We start from the raw sequence: 18,005 nt of genomic DNA on the forward strand, positions 1-18,005 counted from the left end.
TTAAGCATATTTCATGTGTTTGTTAGCCATCTGTAAGTCTTCTTTAAGAAAATGTCTGTTTGGGGCTTTGGGTCCTCTTTTAAGCATGCTGTGAAACTGCTGCAGTCAATATGCCAGAAAACTTGGAAAACTCAGCAGCGGCCAAAGAACTGGAAAAGGTCAGTTTTCATTCCAATCGCAAAGAAAGGCAATGCCAATGAATGATCACACCACAGCATAATTGCAATCTTCTCACACGCTAGTAAAGTAATGCTCAAATTTCTCCAAGCCAGGCTTCAGTAATACATGTACTGTGAACTTCCAGATGTTCAAGCTCGTTTTAGAAAAGGCACAGGAACTAGAGATCAAATTGCCAACATCTGCTGGATCATTGAAAAAGCAAGAGAGTTCCGGAAAAACATCTATTTCTGCTTTAATGACTACATCAAAGCTACATTGTGGATCACAATAACCTCTGGAAAATTATGAAAGAGATAGGAATACCAGGCCACCTGACATGACTGCTGAGAAACCTATATGCAGATCAGGAAGCAACAGTTAGAACTGTACATGGAACAACAGACTGGTCCCAAATAGGAAAAGGAGTACATCAAACCTGTATATTGTCACCCTGCTTGTTTAACTTCTATGCAGAGTACATAATGAGAAACCCTGGACTGGAAGAAACACAAGCTGGAATCAAGATCGCTGGCAGAAATATCAATAAACCTCAGATATGCAGCTGACACCACCCTTATGGCAGAAAGTGAAGAGGAACTAAAAAGCCTCTGGGTGAAAGAGGAGAGTGAAAAACTTGGCTTAAAGCTCAACATTCAGAAAATGAAGATCAGAGCATTTGGTCCCGTCACTTCATGGGAAATAGATGGGGGAATAATGTCAGAGACTGCAGCCATGAAATTAAAAGATGCTTTCTCCTTGGAATAAAATTTATGTCCAAACTAAATATTATATTGAAAAACAGAGACATTACTTTGCCCAAAAAGGTCCATCTAGTCAAGGGCTGAATTTCCAGTAGTCATGTATGGATGTGGAGTTGGACTGTGAGGAAGACTGAGAGAAGAATTGATGCTTTTGAACCGTAGTGTTGGAAAAGACTCTTGAGCGTCCCTTGGACTGCAAGTAAATCCAACCAGTCCATTCTAAAGACAATCAGTCCTGGATGTTCTTTGGAAGGAATGATGCTACAGCTGAAACTCCAGAACTCTGGCAACCTCATGGGACGAGCTGACTCATTGGAAAAGACTCTGATCCTGGGAAGGATTGGGGGCATCTAGAGAAGGGGGTGACAGAAGATGAGATCGCTGGATGGCATCACTGACTCGATGGATATGAGCATGAGTGAAATCCAGAAGTTGGTATTGGACAGGGAGGTGTGGTGTGCTAAACTTTATGGGGTCGCAAAGAGTCGCACATGACTAAGCGACTGAACTAAACTGAGCTGAAGCAACTGACAAAGAATTAATCTCAAAATATACAAGCCACTCCTGAAGCTCAATTCAAGGAAAATAAACAACCCAATGAAAAAATGGTCCAAATGACTAATCAGATATTTCTCCAAAGAAGACATACAGATAGCTAACAAACACATGAAAAGATGGTCAACATTATTCATTATCAGAGAAATGCAAATCAAACCCACTATGAGGTATCATTTCATGCCGGTCAGAATGGCTGCTATTCAAAAGCCTACAAGCAACAAATGCTGGAGAGTGTGTGTAGAAAAGGGAACTCTCTTACACTGTTGGTGGGAATGCAAATTAGTACAGCCACTATGGAGAACACTGTGGAGATTCCTTTAAAAAAAAAAAAAAAAGAAAGAAAGAAAAAAGAAAACTTGGAAATATAACTGCCATAAGACCCAGCAATCCCACTGCTGGCCATACACACAGAGGAAACCAGAATTGAAAGAGACACGTGTACCCCAATGTTCATAACAGCACTGTTTCTAATAGCCAGAACATGGAATCAACCAGATGTCCATCAGCAGATGAATTGATAAGGAAGCTCTGGTACATATACACCATGGGGTATTATTCAGCCATTAAAAAATAATACATTTCAGCCAGTTCTAATGAGGTGGATGAAACTGAAGCCTGTGATACAGAGTGAAATTAACCAGAAAGAAATATACCAATAGAGTAAACACATATGTGTGGAATTTAGAAAAATGGTAACGATAACCCTATATGCGAGACAGCAGAAGAGACACAGATGTATAGAACAGTCTTTTGGACCCTGTGGGAGAGGGCAAGGGTGGATAATTTGGGATAACGGCATTGAAACATGTATAATATCATTTGTCAAATGAATCGCCAGTCCAGGTTCAATGCATGATAAGGATGCTCAGGGCTGGTGCACTGGGATAACCAGGAGGGATGGTATGAAAAGGGAGGTGGCAGGGGTTTTAGGATGGGGAACACATGCACACCCTTGGCAGATCCATGTTAATGTATGGCAAAACCAATACAGTATTATATAGCAATTAGACATATTAAAATAAATAAATTTACATTAAAAATAAATAAAATAAAAGTGTCCAACGTGAGGAGAGCAACAGCCTTCTTTGAACAATATCTGTAAGTAAATGAGAGTTGCGATTTTATGGGTTCAAGGTCCTAATAAGTATGAGCCCTACCTCTTATTACAGAAAGAATAGTGGAAGAAGAGCTCAATTAAAGATCTTTTCAGCAACAGGATCTGAATGATTCAGCCAGAAAGTTATTAAGTAATGTAGGGCTTCCTGAACAGTTCATTTAAAGATCTTGGGAGCTAGCAAGGAGTTTGGTCACCTAAATAAAGTTGCCTAAAATTATATTTGGACATATATACAACTGTGTGTGCATGAATGTGTGCAAACAAACAAACAAACAACAACAACAACAACAACAACAACAAAACCACGGGCAAAGGCTTTTAATTCCTGTTAGGAATAGCAGAAATGGAAGCAATTAAAACCCAAACGTAGAATGATTCAAAAGTCTACTCATTTGTTGAATATATGTAAGTGGAAATATTTCAAAATATGTTTTCTTGACTGCATGTAAAATATGAGAACTCTTTTAATCACTCACCTCTCTCATTTTAATAAATCTCTACCAAATTTCAAATTTTTTTCCTTTTAGTGACAAAAATAGACATATATATATATATATACACATATCATATATAAAATAGAAAATATGTTTGCATAACAGAAAAAAACTGGTACCAAGCTTATATTTCAGAATTATTTCTAACTCCATATTCCATCTCAACAGGAAATAGACAAATGTGTTGCTGACTCAAACACTCCAAGTGCTGGGAAACCTCAAAATGAAGTTGAACCTTCAGCTGAGATTTTCTGTCACATATATGATCGAGCTCTAAATCCAACACTTTATTTCCTTTCTTGTAGTAAGCAGTCTTTTAAAAATTGAAAAGTATGAAAACCGAGACAGAGAGGTAGGATATTGCAGACCTCCTCGTGTTCAAAAGTAATTTTAATCAGAGAAGCTAGAAAAGACAGAAACTAAGGAAAATAATCAAGTAATGGAGAATAAAAATGATTTAGCCATTAAACAAATTCAAGGGTCTTTCGTTCCTCCTCAAGGGCCATCAATAACATTCTGAGCAATATCCTGTGAACAGTTTTAGAGATGCTAAAACCCAAACCAAGCTGAAATTTTAGTACATGGTTGGAACTGGATGGTCGATGATGTGGACTCCCAATATCCTCAGTAACAGGCTATTAGTAGAGCGTCCCAATATTGATCACAGACCCAATGTTCCTCCCTCATTCTGTCATTAAAATCCTTCCCAAGTACTGCGGGATTTGGGACCTTGAAACACCAGTTACTAAGACACCTCTCTTGGCCCTATAATAAACACTTGCTTTCCCTGAAACCCACAGTCGTTTCATAGATTTTATTGCACAGAAGCCAGTAGATCAAGTTTGCTAGGGTAACAGTACTGAGTATTAAGTGTGGGTATAGAAGGGTGATAAATGCCTTTTCTTTCAGATATCAAGTAGATTTATTGATGTGATTTTTCCGTGTAAAAATTCTTTAGGAATGAGATTTTGCATGCTTCATGATTTTGGTTACTATTTCTTTAAGCAGTCTATATTTTAAGTTGATGCTGAAGTAAATACTTGTTGAACATTACCCTTCAATTGTTGGGAGACCAGTGACTTTGTGATGTCACAGCTAATCTTGGATTGCTAGGAGACTAGTGGTTTTTGATGTCACAGTTTTTTGACTTTGAAGTCCTCTGTGACGATCTAGAGAGTTTATCTCTGTAGGCCAGACAAGCAGCATTTGAAGTTGCAGTGTATAAAATCAGACAAATGAGAAAATATCTGAATAAAGATTTTCTCTGAGATGGCACATATTTCTCCAGAAATTCAAGATGGGCCGTCTAAAAATGAATCCACTTGTTCAGAAACCTCCATTACATCTTCTTTGTATGATTATACGCTTACTGGGAACTCGGTTTTGAGATCTATGATTGAAGAATATGCTTTTCAGGTTTTGTCTTAGGATCTTGTGATCAAAAGTCCACGCTGCACATACTCTGTCTCTGAAACAGATGAGGTGAATGATTTTCTTTCACTCACATTTCCACAAAAACTTTGGAATATAGTTGAAAGTGATCAACTTGAATCTATTTGGCTGGATGAGAGAGGCACATGTGTAGTGATCAATGAAGAACTTTTTAAGAAAGAAGCCTTGGAAAGAAATCACTTTTCAGAATACTTGAAACCAAGAGTATGAAATGTTTAATTCGACAGCTTAACCTTTATGGATTTAGTAAAAAGTGACAAACTTTTCAAAAACCTGCTTCACTACCTGTCTATCTGAAAGAAGGAAAAATACATTTCTCTTTTGAGTAAGGTATTCCAATATTTTCACTTATTGGCAATATGTAAGATTAAATCATGTGACCTAGAAAGCATGTTCCCATATGTAGCTAAAACAGAATTTAATCTTGAGATAACAAATTGTTGAAAAAGTTTTATTTTTTGAAGTTGAGAACAACTGGAGTTTAGAATATTGGATGTTAAACAAACTTTCTTAGTAACTAGAAACCAGCTACAAGCCCTGAAGCTACTTAAAGTGATATTTACTCTATGTATGAAACATATTTTTAGTTGAGGAGCATTCTTGTTTCTAACGTGTTACCTGTTAAAACTACAAATGGAGGTGTTTTATTTGATGTTATTTAATGGTTTCTTTAAAGAAATACATTTTCATAATTTAACATTGTCAATTTTACCTTGGTTTATAAAGAAACTAAATTATTTGATACTTTGATTTTAATTATAGACTTACTATAATCCAAATTTCAAAAGAGGCCATCCCCAACTTTTAGTAAGAATGGAAAGAAGAGTTGGGATTAATATTGTATCTCCAATATCTTCATTAGTTCAAGATAACAGTACAGCAGAGTTCAGTTGCTCAGTCGTGTCCGACTCTTTGCGACCCCATAAATCGCAGCACGCCAGGCCTCTCTGTCCATCATCAACTCCTGGAGTTCACTCAGACTCACATCCATCGAGACAGCGATGACATCCAGCCATCTCATCCTCTGTCGTACCCTTCTCCTCCTGCTCCTAATCCCTCCCACCATCAGAGTACTATCCAATGAGTCTACTCTTCGCATGAGCTGGCCAAAGCACTGGAGTTTCAGCTTCAGCTTCATTCCCTCCAAAGAAATCCCAGAGCTGACTTCCTTCAGAATGGACTGGTTGGATCTCCTTGCAGTCCAAGGGACTCTCAAGAGTCTTTTCCAACACCACAGTTCAAAAGCATCAACTTTTCAGTGCTCAGCTTTCTTCACAGTCAAACTATCCATACATGACCACTGGAAAAACCATAACCTTGACTAGTCAGACCTTTGTTGGCAAAGTAATGTCTCTGCTTTTGAATATGCTATCTAGGTTGACCACTGAAAACACCATAGCCTTGACTAGTTGGACATTTTTGGCAAAGTAATGTCTCTGCTTTTGAATATGCCATCTAGGTTGGTCATAACTTTTCTTCCAAGGAGTAAGCATCTTTAAATTTCATGGCTGCAATAACCATCTGCAGTGATTTTGGAGTGCCCCAAAATAAAGCATGTTAAAGAGAATGTCAACAAAGATGATCTTAACTCAGAAACTCGTGGAGAGAGCACATTTTCAGCCTCCACAAGTTTAAGTGTGCCTTTCATACAAAAGCCTCATACCAGTCAGATAGTCGCTAATACTAGTGTCCTATATCCCTGTGACTGATCTACCCCATCAGCAATATCAGTTAGACACACAGACCAGATTGTGGTAGATCAACCTGCTGTTTTAAAAAAGTTAAGCATTTATAATTGGCACTCACATAGCAGCTATACTCAAGTAAATGGCCACATTGAGGATTTTGTTACTACAACTACATCTATTCTCAGAACTGCATCATATTTCCAGTACAGAACAGTTATTCTGGACCGATGTTGGAACCTTCTAAATTTTTAGTCAGGCAGAGTGATATGTTAGCTCATGACAGTCCTTTTCCTAACTTGCAAGAGAGAGACAACTCCTGGTTCTCAGTGCCAACAGTCGCTTATACATCTGCCTCTTCTCTTTCAAGTAAACTCATCAATAATCACCATTATATGGAAACCATGCTAATTGAAAATGACCTATCAAATACATGTCAGATCATGGAGCCTAAAGAAGATGGAAATTTATGTTCAGAGATTTCAATAAATACCTATAATTCCTGTATTTGAACAATAAATTTTCATGTTCACCTTCAAAGTTTTATTTTCTAATTTCAAAAAAACGAGTAAAATGAGACTTTAGTTCAATGTTTGGCTATTTTACTGCACGGATTTATAAACTCTTCAGTTTAAGAAAACATTCATTATGCATCCTAGGTAAATGACACCTGATATAATATTTGTAAGAAAAAAAAATGAGAACAAAGGGAAAAGAGGTAACGGATGTAAAGTGATTCCTGAAATCATCCTTGCTGAAATGAAGAGGTTCCTAAATTAGGATAGTATGGGTGAAGAAGGGAGAGATGCAAATAAAATTAGAAAAGTGAAAACACACAATATGAACTTTAGTGCATTCACATTATATTCTATTTGTGACTGGTAGAGTCCTAAAAGGTTAGAGCCAGATTATTTTCATTATAGAAATTCATTTCTTCATTGAAAATATAGATATTGTAGCATGTTGAAAATCTTGATCACAATTATACAATCACTGTGATAACAAAGATACCATAACATAATTAGTGACTGGCCCATGATCAGCACAAGATATGTACTTTACAAGTGGTATTCTATAGGGTCACTTTTTTTCTCTGCTGTCCTTAAGGCACGTCTTTATTTCCTGACACCAAGATCCCACCGTATAATTCCAAATGCATGCTTAGATGATGTTTATCTGAACCCAGAAAAAAAAATAAAAAATAAAACCCTGCTGGTAACTGCAGCACATCAGCATGGTTAAAAGGTTCTTGGAATACATGATATCTGTTTTCCTTAGTAATTTCATTGTCTTTCTCTTATACTGTGCTTCTGTAGTTACAGTCACACAAATTATTTTCAGTCATGCTAAGCCCTTCTCACAACTTTGTCTCAACTCTTTCTTGGGATAGGAAAGAACTTCTGTTTGCCCTCCCACGAAGGAGAGGAGAGATATCAGGTCTTCAACGTGTTTTGGGGCTCCCTGCTTTACTCTATGTATCTTTCACATCAGCTGAAACATAGAGCCTACCAATGATACATTTTAAGTGCTTACTGAACTATCAAAAAGAAATGTGATAACCAATCAAATGCTCTACACATTACTCAACAACATCCTATAACCTGCACTACTATCATAATTTACCTTTCCTATTTACTGAGAAATTTTTGCAAGTGGATAAATATTTATTATATTTACATGGATGTAAGATTTCTCAAGAGGCATGTATTCCCAAGTTTTGAAGAATATTTCACGTTTTGATGTGATTGTTCCCTTGTGCCATTTTTTTATGTGTCAATCAAAGTCTTTGGCATGGTTAAATAGGAGTAGACGCCTTCCTGGAGTTCTCTTGCTTTTTGGAGGACCCAATAGGTGTTGACAATTTAATCTTGGGTTCCTCTGCCCTTTGTAAATCCAGCTCGATCATTGGAAACCTCATGGTTCACATTCTTTTGAAGCCTGGCTTGGGGAATTTTGAGCAGTTCTATATGAATGTGTGAGATGTGTGCAATTAAGCAGTAGTTTTCACATTCTTTGGATTGCCTTTCTTTGCGGTTGAAATGAAAACTTACCATTTCCAGTCCTGTGGCCACAGCTGAGTCTCCCAAATTTACTGGCATATGAAGGGCAGCACAATCACAGCATCATCTTTTAGAATTTGAAATATATCAACTGAATTCCATCACCTCCACGAGCTTTGTTTGTAGGTATAAGTCCCACTAGACTTTGCATTACAGGACATCCAGCCCTAGGTGAATGATCACACCATTGTGCTTAACTGGGTCAAGAAGATATTTCGGGTATAGTTCATCTGAGTATTCTTCCCACTTCAAAATAACTTCTGCTTCTCTTAGGTCCATACCATTTCTGTCCTTTATTGTGCACATCTTTGCATGAAAATTTCCCTTGGTATCTCTGATTTTCTTGAAGAGATCAGTAAGCTTTCCAATTCTATTTATGTCCTTTATTTATGGGCATTGATACCTGGGGAAGGTTTTATCTCAGCTTGCTATTCTTTGGGCCTCTGCATCCAAATTTGTATAGGTTTCCTTTTCACCTTTCCATTTAGCCCCACTCCTCTTCTCAGCTCTTTGTGAGGCTTTGTAACTTTATCATTTTGCCTTTCTTTTCCATGCAGATGGTCCTGATCACTGCTTCCTCTACAATACCACAAACCTCCATCTATAGGTCTTCAGGTACTCATCTATCAGATAGAATCCCCATGTATCTATTTATCATTGCCACTGTGTAATCATGAGTTTTGATTTTAACTGTGTTCAGTTCAGTTCAGTTCAGTTCAGTTCAGTTCATTTCAGCCCCTCAGTCATGTCCGACTCTTTGCGACCCCATGAATCACAGCACGCCAGGCCTCCCTATCCATTACCAACTCCCAGAGTTCACTCAGACTCAGGCCCATGGAGTCAGTGATGCCATCCAGCCATCTCGTTCTCTGTCGTCCACTTCTCCCCCTGCCTCGAATCCCTCCCAGCATCAGAGTCTTTTCCAATGAGTCAACTCTTTGCATGAGGTGGCCAAAGTACTGGAATTTCAGCTTAGCATCATTCCTTCCAAAGAGTAAATATATTAATTCCCTATTTCATGTAGAGAAATATTCACCCAGATTTTCATCAAAAAAGTAAAGAAAACTCTTTGTGATATTCGGGAAATACATGAAATATAGCTGTTTGATGTTTGCCATTTAGCTCAGATCTTAATTTCTGAAACATGGAAAATTCTCTTTCATATGTATGAATCTGGAAATTGTTTCACAGGTGAATAACTGCAAATTCACATCTCATATGAGAACATTTCCCCCCAGATTGTCAAAGGTTGAATACACAGAATTCCAAATCTCCTATCTGAAGACCTTATTTCCAATTTTCTTTATGGAAATATAGAGAATTTCAGAGCTCAAGGATGAAAATCTGTGGGAAAATTCTATATTTCTTGTAGGAAAATTAATACTTTTTTCAAGTGTGAAAGAATATTCAGTATTTCATGAAGGAAAACTTCAAAATACTTTCAAATTACAAATATGAAAAAAATTCCCTCTTTAATGTGACCATGTTTGGATATGTGACATAGACATTTTTGTTTTTTTCCTGTCAAGTTGGCATCCAGATTTTCATAACTCTAATGTAAAAAATTCCACATTATCTACAGAATATTTTCTGTCCATACATTCACGTATGGTGTACAGAGAATCCTGTATTTTAAGATGGAAAATACATTTATTTCAGATTTGTGAATGTGAATAATAGAGAATTTTATGTTTTACATCCTGAAATCTGCAACTAGAGTTTCATATGTGAAACTGAGAATTTCATCTTTTATGTAAACACTCTGATTTAAGATGTCTATACTTGAAACAGATAATACTTTAATCAAGTGGTGCCTTACTTACTATTTTTCTTACATCATTTTGGTGTTGTCATTGGGATAACTAATGTTATTCCTATGTCCCTCATAAATTTTGTTTCTAACTTGAGCTTCATCTAGATTTTTATTTTTTAATGGTGTTCTCTACGCAGAAGTTAAATAAACAGGGCAACAGCATAGAGCTTTGACTTGTTCCTTTGCCGATTTTTGAATCAGTTCATTGTCCCTTGTCCATTTCTAACTGCTCCACCTTTACTACTGTACACGTTTCCCCGGAGACATATAAGGTATTCTCCTATTCTTATCTCTAAGGATTAAAAAAAAAAAGAAAAAAAAAACACCACTTTTATTTTATTTTTTTGGTTTGTTTGTGATTCGCATTGTCTAAGTCATTAGCAGAAACAGTTAAGCAGATATAGATGATTGTATGCTATCTCCTTGCTTATTCTATGATACAAACATCAATTCATTTCTACCTCTTATGATTAGATAACTAACTGCACATTCCTGAGATTTTTTTTTAATTTTAATTTTTGACCATTGTTCCTGTTGCCATTTTCTTTTTCAAGTAGTCAAGTACCAACTGGTACTTTCCTATGAACTTGCCATCTTATTCTACATGAATTTAATTATGTCCATGGCAGTCTCTGACCTGTGATAGACACTGAATGGAGTTACGTTTGAGATCCAAAATCAGACATGTGTATTCTGGGAAAATGTCAGGAACGTTAAAAAATAAAATAGCTAGATATATTCAAGTGCTGACTGTTTGAGCCCAATTCAGCAATACGTGAACAGTGAATTTCCTGATGTTTAGGCAGGTCATTGAAAAAGCAGAGGAACCAGAGATCAAATTACGAACATCTGCTGGATCTTGAAAAAAGGAAGAGAGTTCCAGAGAAAAGCATATATTTTGCTTTATTGACTATGCCAAAGCCTTTGACCCTGTGGATCACAATAAACTGTGGAAAATTCTGAGAGATGGGAATACCAGACCAGCTGACCTCCCTTTTGAGAAATCTGTATGCCAGTTAGGAAGCAACAGTTAGAACTGGACATGGAACAACAGACTGGTTCCAAATAGGAAAAGTAGTACATTAAGGCTGTATATTGTCACCCTACTTATTTAAGTTATATGCAGAGTACCTCATGAGAAATGCTGGGCTGCAAGAAGCACACGCTGGACTCAAGATTGCTGGAAGAAATATTAATAACCTCAGATATGCAGATGACACCACGCTTATGGCAGAAAGTGAAGAGGGACTAAAAAGTCACTTGATGAAAGTGAAAGAGGAGAGTGAAAAAGTTAGCTGAAAGCTCAATATTCAGAAAATGAAGATCAATGGCATCCGGCCCCATCAATTCATGGGAAATAGATGGGGAAACAGTGGAAACAGTGTCAGAGACTTTATTTTGGGGGGCTCCAAAATCACTGCAGATGGTGATAGCAGCCATGAAATTAAAAGATGCTTACTCTTTGGAAGAAAGGTTCTGAGCAACTTAGATAGCATATTCAAAAGCAGAGACATTACTTTGCCGACTAAGGTCCATCTAGTCAAGGCTATGGTTTTTCCTGTGGTCATGTATGGATGTGAGAGTTGGACTGTGAAGAAGGCTGAGCACTGAAGAATTGATTCTTTTGAACTGCGGTGTTGGAGAAGATTCTTGAGAGTCCCTTGGACTGCAAGTAGATCCAACCAGTCCATCCTGAAGGAGATCAGCCCTGGGATTTCTTTGGAGGGAATGATGCTAAAGCTGAAACTCTGCCAGGAGCCAGCGTGAGGAATTCCGCCTGTGACAAGGTCATGAGGAAGGAAGTTGGCATACGCAATGTCATGATCAGACTTCAGGATTTCCCCGTGACATTTCCTGAGAATCCACTCTACCGTCCCCCACCCCCCACCTATATATATATATATATATATATTCATATTTTTATATATATTTTATATTTTTAAATATATTTTTATATTTAAATATATTATATATATTTTTAAATATATATATCTATATCTGCCAGCTTTTCCACTCTTCTCATATTCTCTGGAAAAAAGTCAGCTCAGGGCTTTAGCCTTCTGCATTTGAAAGGGATATTTCAGTTAAATCCCCTATGATTTCTCTCTAGCTTGCCTAACAGGTTCCCCAGACCTCTTACAGCTTGTGAATTGCTTACAGACCCCCAACTGTGAGAGGCACAAAGCTTAAAAGCATCTTAAAGATACAGAGCCTTTTCTAAAGAGTTAAAAATTATATTGGTGATGGGTTTTCACTGTTGACTCAAAGATTGCCACCAGGCCTCCATATTCTTTATCTTTTAGGCACCTGGGAGGATGTTAATAAATGTAACATATGGGATATGGAAAAAGATATATAGTAGTTTTGATGTTAGCAACACTAGAGTTTTGAGTTACTTACTTTTCTCTTTGTTATATATCACTGCACTCCTCTTGTGTCCTTGCTATGTAAGAATGTAGCTTATTTAGTGCTTTCTGAGAATAGCACCAGACTTTGGGAAGATCAACACAAATAAGTCTTCTGGTTGACAAACCCCTATCAGAAAAAAGGCTGTAAAATGTTAATTGGCCCTTTTGGCTGGAAGATGATGCAAATTACCTAAGACTTGTGTATACAATTAGGTATGCAGAGACGAAAGCCTCGTTTTGATAAGAGTCTGGATTGCTACCACTGCATAACTTTGTATTACCCATTGATCTCCATGTTTTATAAAAAGTATAAAAGGCCTTCAGAACAATAGAGGCTGGAGCCAGTTGCTGGACTGGTTTCCCCCGGTGTCTCTCTCTCTCTCCTTTTTCTTTTCCTCTTTACTTTATTTATTTTCCCCCCCTCTTTACTTTAATTTTAGGCTGAATTCCCATCTGGGCCAAGGAGGCTCACCAAGTCTACTTATTTGCCTTGCCTGCTAAGACCCGCGAGAAAGGGAGCCTAAGGCGAGGTACCCTTAGATATTCAAGTGAGTGCCGGTGGCCCATTGTAGATGGTGAAAGTTCCTTGTCTGGAATTTTATTGGTCTTCCATGTAATCCAAGTTATTCAGCCTCCTTTCTCCACTTAATTTTCCTACTACACTATTGTTTCTTAATCTAATCTTATATTATTAAACAAATATGTTTTTCCTCACCAACACTGTCCATGCTTTGAATTCCCTGGATCCACCGGGGCTGAAGCCCAGCAAAACTAGTACTTTGGCCACCTCATGCAAAGAGTTGCCTCGTTGGAAAGTACTCTGATGCTGGGAGGGATTGGGGGCAGGTGGAGAAGGGAACAACAGAAGATGAGATGACTGAATGGGATCACTGACTCAATGGACATGACTCTGAGTGCACTCCGGGAGTTGGTGATGGACAGGGAGGCCTGGCGTACTGCAATACATGAGGTCGCAGAGTCGGACACGACTGAGTGACTGAACTGAATTCAACTAAGGCTATTATATTTTATGTGGAAAATTCTGCATTTCTTCATGCTGATGACAATTCCTCATTAAGAGAAATTTCTACTTTGGAAAGAAAACAAACAGCAGCACCTTATGCTTGATTGCATGTTGGAAGTCAAAGTAGTACCAGTTACATATGTACATAAGCAACGTCCCATGCAACAGATTAATTCACAGGAACTAGTGTTTCCTATTTTACTGTCAAGGAAAAAAAAAAAAAAGTAGGGCATGCCAGGAAAAATTGAGAAGTTCCAAGAAGGCAGAATTGTAGGCAGATTTGAAATGCAACTCTCTCAATGAATGGATCACAAATAATACTTCTACAAAGACAATAGTCCTCCAACAGCATCAGATAAATACTAGCATAAGACCCTGGTCATCAGAGTGTTCTATGTGGGTTCCAGACACACCTGGGTAGAAAGGAATTAAGAAGGGAGAAAGAGAATAAGAGGAAGCAAGACAAAACCTGTGCCTCATGTGGGAGATGGAGAAGCAGGGAACAGATTTCCAGAATGAGGCAAGCTCCTTCACTAAAGGGTAAATTACTTTGGATTGAAAGGAAACAGGATAATACAGCTGATGAAATGTAATTTGCATAGAGCGAGAGTCACACAGACAATGTGTGTCGTGACCGTATATGGTCCAAACTGCAATGCAGCTCAGCTAGTGTGCATGGGGTCTGAAAGCTGGAACAGTGATTTAGAGGGATCCTGGCAGAGGGCTGCTCTTGACTATATGGAAATGGCCTCACAAAGCAGGTACAAGCAGTTGTGTAGCAGGGAATGTCTTTTGAGAGTTCCCAAACTGCCAAAGAGGAGGTATTATGTCACACTCAGAAGGTAGAGATACCTTGGTAGACCCTCACCTTCCTACCTGTTAACACCTGCTACAAGGCAATAGAGAAAGACCAGCAGAAGTACCACTTATGCTCCTGCAAACACAGGCTAGAAAAGGATCCCATTAAGGGCAAATCTCTTCTGGCTATGGCTGCTGGCTCCTATTCATAATTGGCACCTCCATGGTTCTAGCATTCCAAGCAGCTGTACCACCTTCTGTGCTCATCACGGCAGACCCCAGTGTGCCACAAGTGTTTCAGAGCAGACTCCTTTGGTGACCACGTGTGAGGAAGGGTGAGAATTACACCTGAGACTCAAGGACCGAGCCATTAAGGAAGAGGATTGGGAATTTTCCAACCAGTTGATCATGCTGCAGATTAAATATACAGGATTAACCCAGACCCTGTATCTATGGAAGACATCAAAATATGAGAAGAGGTCAAAAGAAAAAAGAAATGCCCAGCTTCAGGAAGTTGTAAGAACACACAGTTTTGAGTCTGAGGAGTCCTTAGAGAGATCCAGAGTCCAGTTCTCTCCATTTTTGGAGAACTTCTGAAAGAGGTGTAGTTGTCCTCTGGCTCATGTTGGGGACTAGGACACTAACAGATGAAACACTAGGGAATATGTATCATTCTTTTGATTCATTGAATTGCTGTGTTGTTTCTGCACTATTTTTCTCAGTTGTAGGCTTCTTTGTTACTACAAATTGATTTGGTCTTTGAAGATTATTTCAAACATATTTTTATTTGTTGTAAAGCTATTTCTACCTTTACCTTGGTTTCCTATTTTCTGTGCCTTTTGTTGCTGATGTATCATTTCAGTTTTTTAATGCAGCTATGCATTTTATATTAAATGTGGTTTTCTGTTATTCTGTGGGGGGGGTTTCTGATCTTGTCACTTCTTTATTATTCAGTTGGCACTTTGCTTTGGTATTGTTGTTTGCCTTGAGATTTACTTGATTGGTTCTGTTTATGAATCTGTGGTCTTCTCTGTAGTGTTTATTACTTGTAGTGCCTTTTATTTATTTATTTGCCATTTATCTATGTTATCTTTTTAATCTCCTCAATCTATTACTATTGTATTGTAGTTGTCTGGGCATAAGCTTGGTCTGATTTTTTCGGGTGTCAGCAACTGAGAGGGTAAGCGGCAGGAACACCAGGAGTCTCCAAACAGATGAAATAACCTGCAAGTGTCAGACATTTTTATCCTTCTTAAGTGGCAGGAGGAAACAAACCAGCCATATATATATATTTCCTTTTCAATACAAATATAAAGGGAGATTTCTCTTAAAATATTCTGCTGCCATAATGACACCTGGTTTCATCCGAAGTTAACTATTCTCAAACCTTGATACCCAATGCATTTTTCTTATGGAAATGTCTGTCTTTAAGTATGCTATTTTACTATCTTTTACTCCCAACTCTGTCCTCAATTCAGTTTTGCCTAATGCCTCAGACCTACTTGACAAACCAGTATGTTATACTCATATATTATTTCCCTAATCTATGTAAACAAAACTATTTGTGTAGTAATCTGTCCTTCTACAAGATTCAAGTTAATCATACTATGGCCCAGGATGAATCATGTGATGTCAAGATTATTCCAAAATGCATCTTATGGGTGAGGGGGCCTGGTACCACACTGAGTTTAAAACATTCCTTTCCTTCATTAACAGACTGCTCAGTTTACATCAGTTCAGTTCAGTGGCTCAGTCGCGTCCAAATATTTGCGACTCCATGAATCGTAGTAAGGAAGGCCTACCTGTCCTTCACCAGCTCCTGGAGTTCACTCAGACTCACATCCATTGAGTCAGTGATGCCATCCAGCCATCTCAAACTCTGTCGTCCCCTTTTCCTCTTGCCTGCAATCCATCCCAGCATCACAGTCTTTTCCAAAGAGTCAGCTCTTCGCATGAGGTGGCCAAAGTACTGGAGTTTCAGCTTCAGCAACATTCCCTCCAAAGATATCCCAGGGATGTCCTCCTTCAGAAAGGGCTGGTTGGATCTCCTTGCAGTCCAAGGGACTCTCAAGAGTCTTCTCCAACACCACAGTTCAAGCATCAATTCTTTGGTGCTCAGCCTTCTTCAGAGTCCAACTCTCACATCCATACATGACCGCAGGAGAAACCATGGCCTTGACTAGACGGACCTTAGTCAGGAAAGTAATGTCTCTGCTTTTGAATATGCTATCTAGGTTGGTCATTACTTTTCTTCCAAGGAATAAGCATCTTTTAATTTCTTGGCTGTAGTCAACATCTGATGTGATATTGAAGCCCAAAAATTAAATAAATAAATAAATAATAAATAAATAATGGCTGATACTGTTTCCCCATCTATTTCCCATGAAGTGATGGGACTGGATGTCATGATCTTCGTTTTCTGAATGGCTTTAAGCCAAATTTTTCACTCTCTACTTTCACTTTCACCAACATGCTTTTAAGTTCCTCTTCAATTTCTGCCATTAGGGAAGTTCCTCTTCACTTTCTGTCATCTGCATATCTGAGGTTATTGATATTTCTCCCAGCAGTATTGATTCCAGCTTATGTTTTTTCCAGTCCAGCATTTCTCATAATGTACTCTGCGTATAAGTTAATCAAGCAGCGTGACAATATACAGCCTTGACGTAATCCTTTTCCTATTTTGAAACAGTCTGTTTTTCCATGTCCACTTCTAACTGTTGCTTCCTGACCTGCATACAGATTTCTTAAGACACAGGTCAGGTGGTCTGGTATTTCCATCTCTTTCAGAACTTTCCAGTTTATTGTGATCCACACAGTCAAAGGCTTTGGCATTGTCAATAAAGCAGTAATAGATGTTTATTTTTTCTGGAACTATGATTCTTTTTCCATGATCCAGCGGATGTTGGTAATTTGACATCTGGTTTCTCTGCCTTTTCTAAAACCACCTTGAACATCAGGAAGTTCACAATTCACGTATTGCTGAAGCCTGGCTTGAAGAATTTTGAACATTACTTTACTAGCATGTGAGATGAGTGCAATTGTGAGGTAGTTTGAGCATTCTTTGGCACTTCCTTCTTTGGGATTGGAATGAAAACTGACTTTTTCCAGTCCTGTGGCCACTGCTGAACTTTCCAAATTTGCTGTCATATTGAGTGCAGCACTTTCACAGAATCACATTTCAGGATTTGAAATATCTCAACTGGAATTCCATCACCTCCACTAACTTTGTTCATAGTGATGCTTTCTAAGGCCCACTTGACTTCACATTCTAGGATGTCTGGCTCTAGATGAGTGATCACACCATCGTGATTATCTGGGGCATGAAGATCTTTTTTGGACTGCTCTTCTGTGTATTCTTGCCACCTCTTCTTAATATCTTCTGCTTCTGTTAGGTCCATATCATTTCTGTCCTTTATCGAGCCCATCTTTGCACAAAATACCCGCTTGGTATCTCTAATTTTCTTGAAGAGATCTCTAGTCGTTCCCATTCTGTTCTTTTCCTCTTTTTCTTTGCATTGATCACTGAAAACGGCTTTCTTATATCTTCTTGCTATTCTCTGGAACTCTGCATTCACATGCTTGTATCTTTACCTTCCTCCGTTGCTTTTTACCTCTCTTCTTATAACAGCTATTTGTAAGCCCTCCCCAGACAGCCATTTTGCTTTTTTGTGTTTCT

The 18,005-nt window shown here is 38.2% G+C and overlaps 1 pseudogene; it reads left to right on the forward strand.

Annotated features, from left to right (window-relative positions):
• The first annotated feature begins 4,358 nt into the window (after positions 1 to 4,358).
• LOC132658948 (heat shock transcription factor, Y-linked-like) lies at positions 4,359 to 6,738 on the forward strand (annotated as a pseudogene).
• Positions 6,739 to 18,005: the final 11,267 nt, after the last annotated feature.

The sequence above is a fragment of the Ovis aries genome, chromosome Y, assembly GCF_016772045.2.
Source record: "Ovis aries strain OAR_USU_Benz2616 breed Rambouillet chromosome Y, ARS-UI_Ramb_v3.0, whole genome shotgun sequence".
Taxonomy (NCBI): Eukaryota; Metazoa; Chordata; class Mammalia; order Artiodactyla; family Bovidae; genus Ovis; species Ovis aries.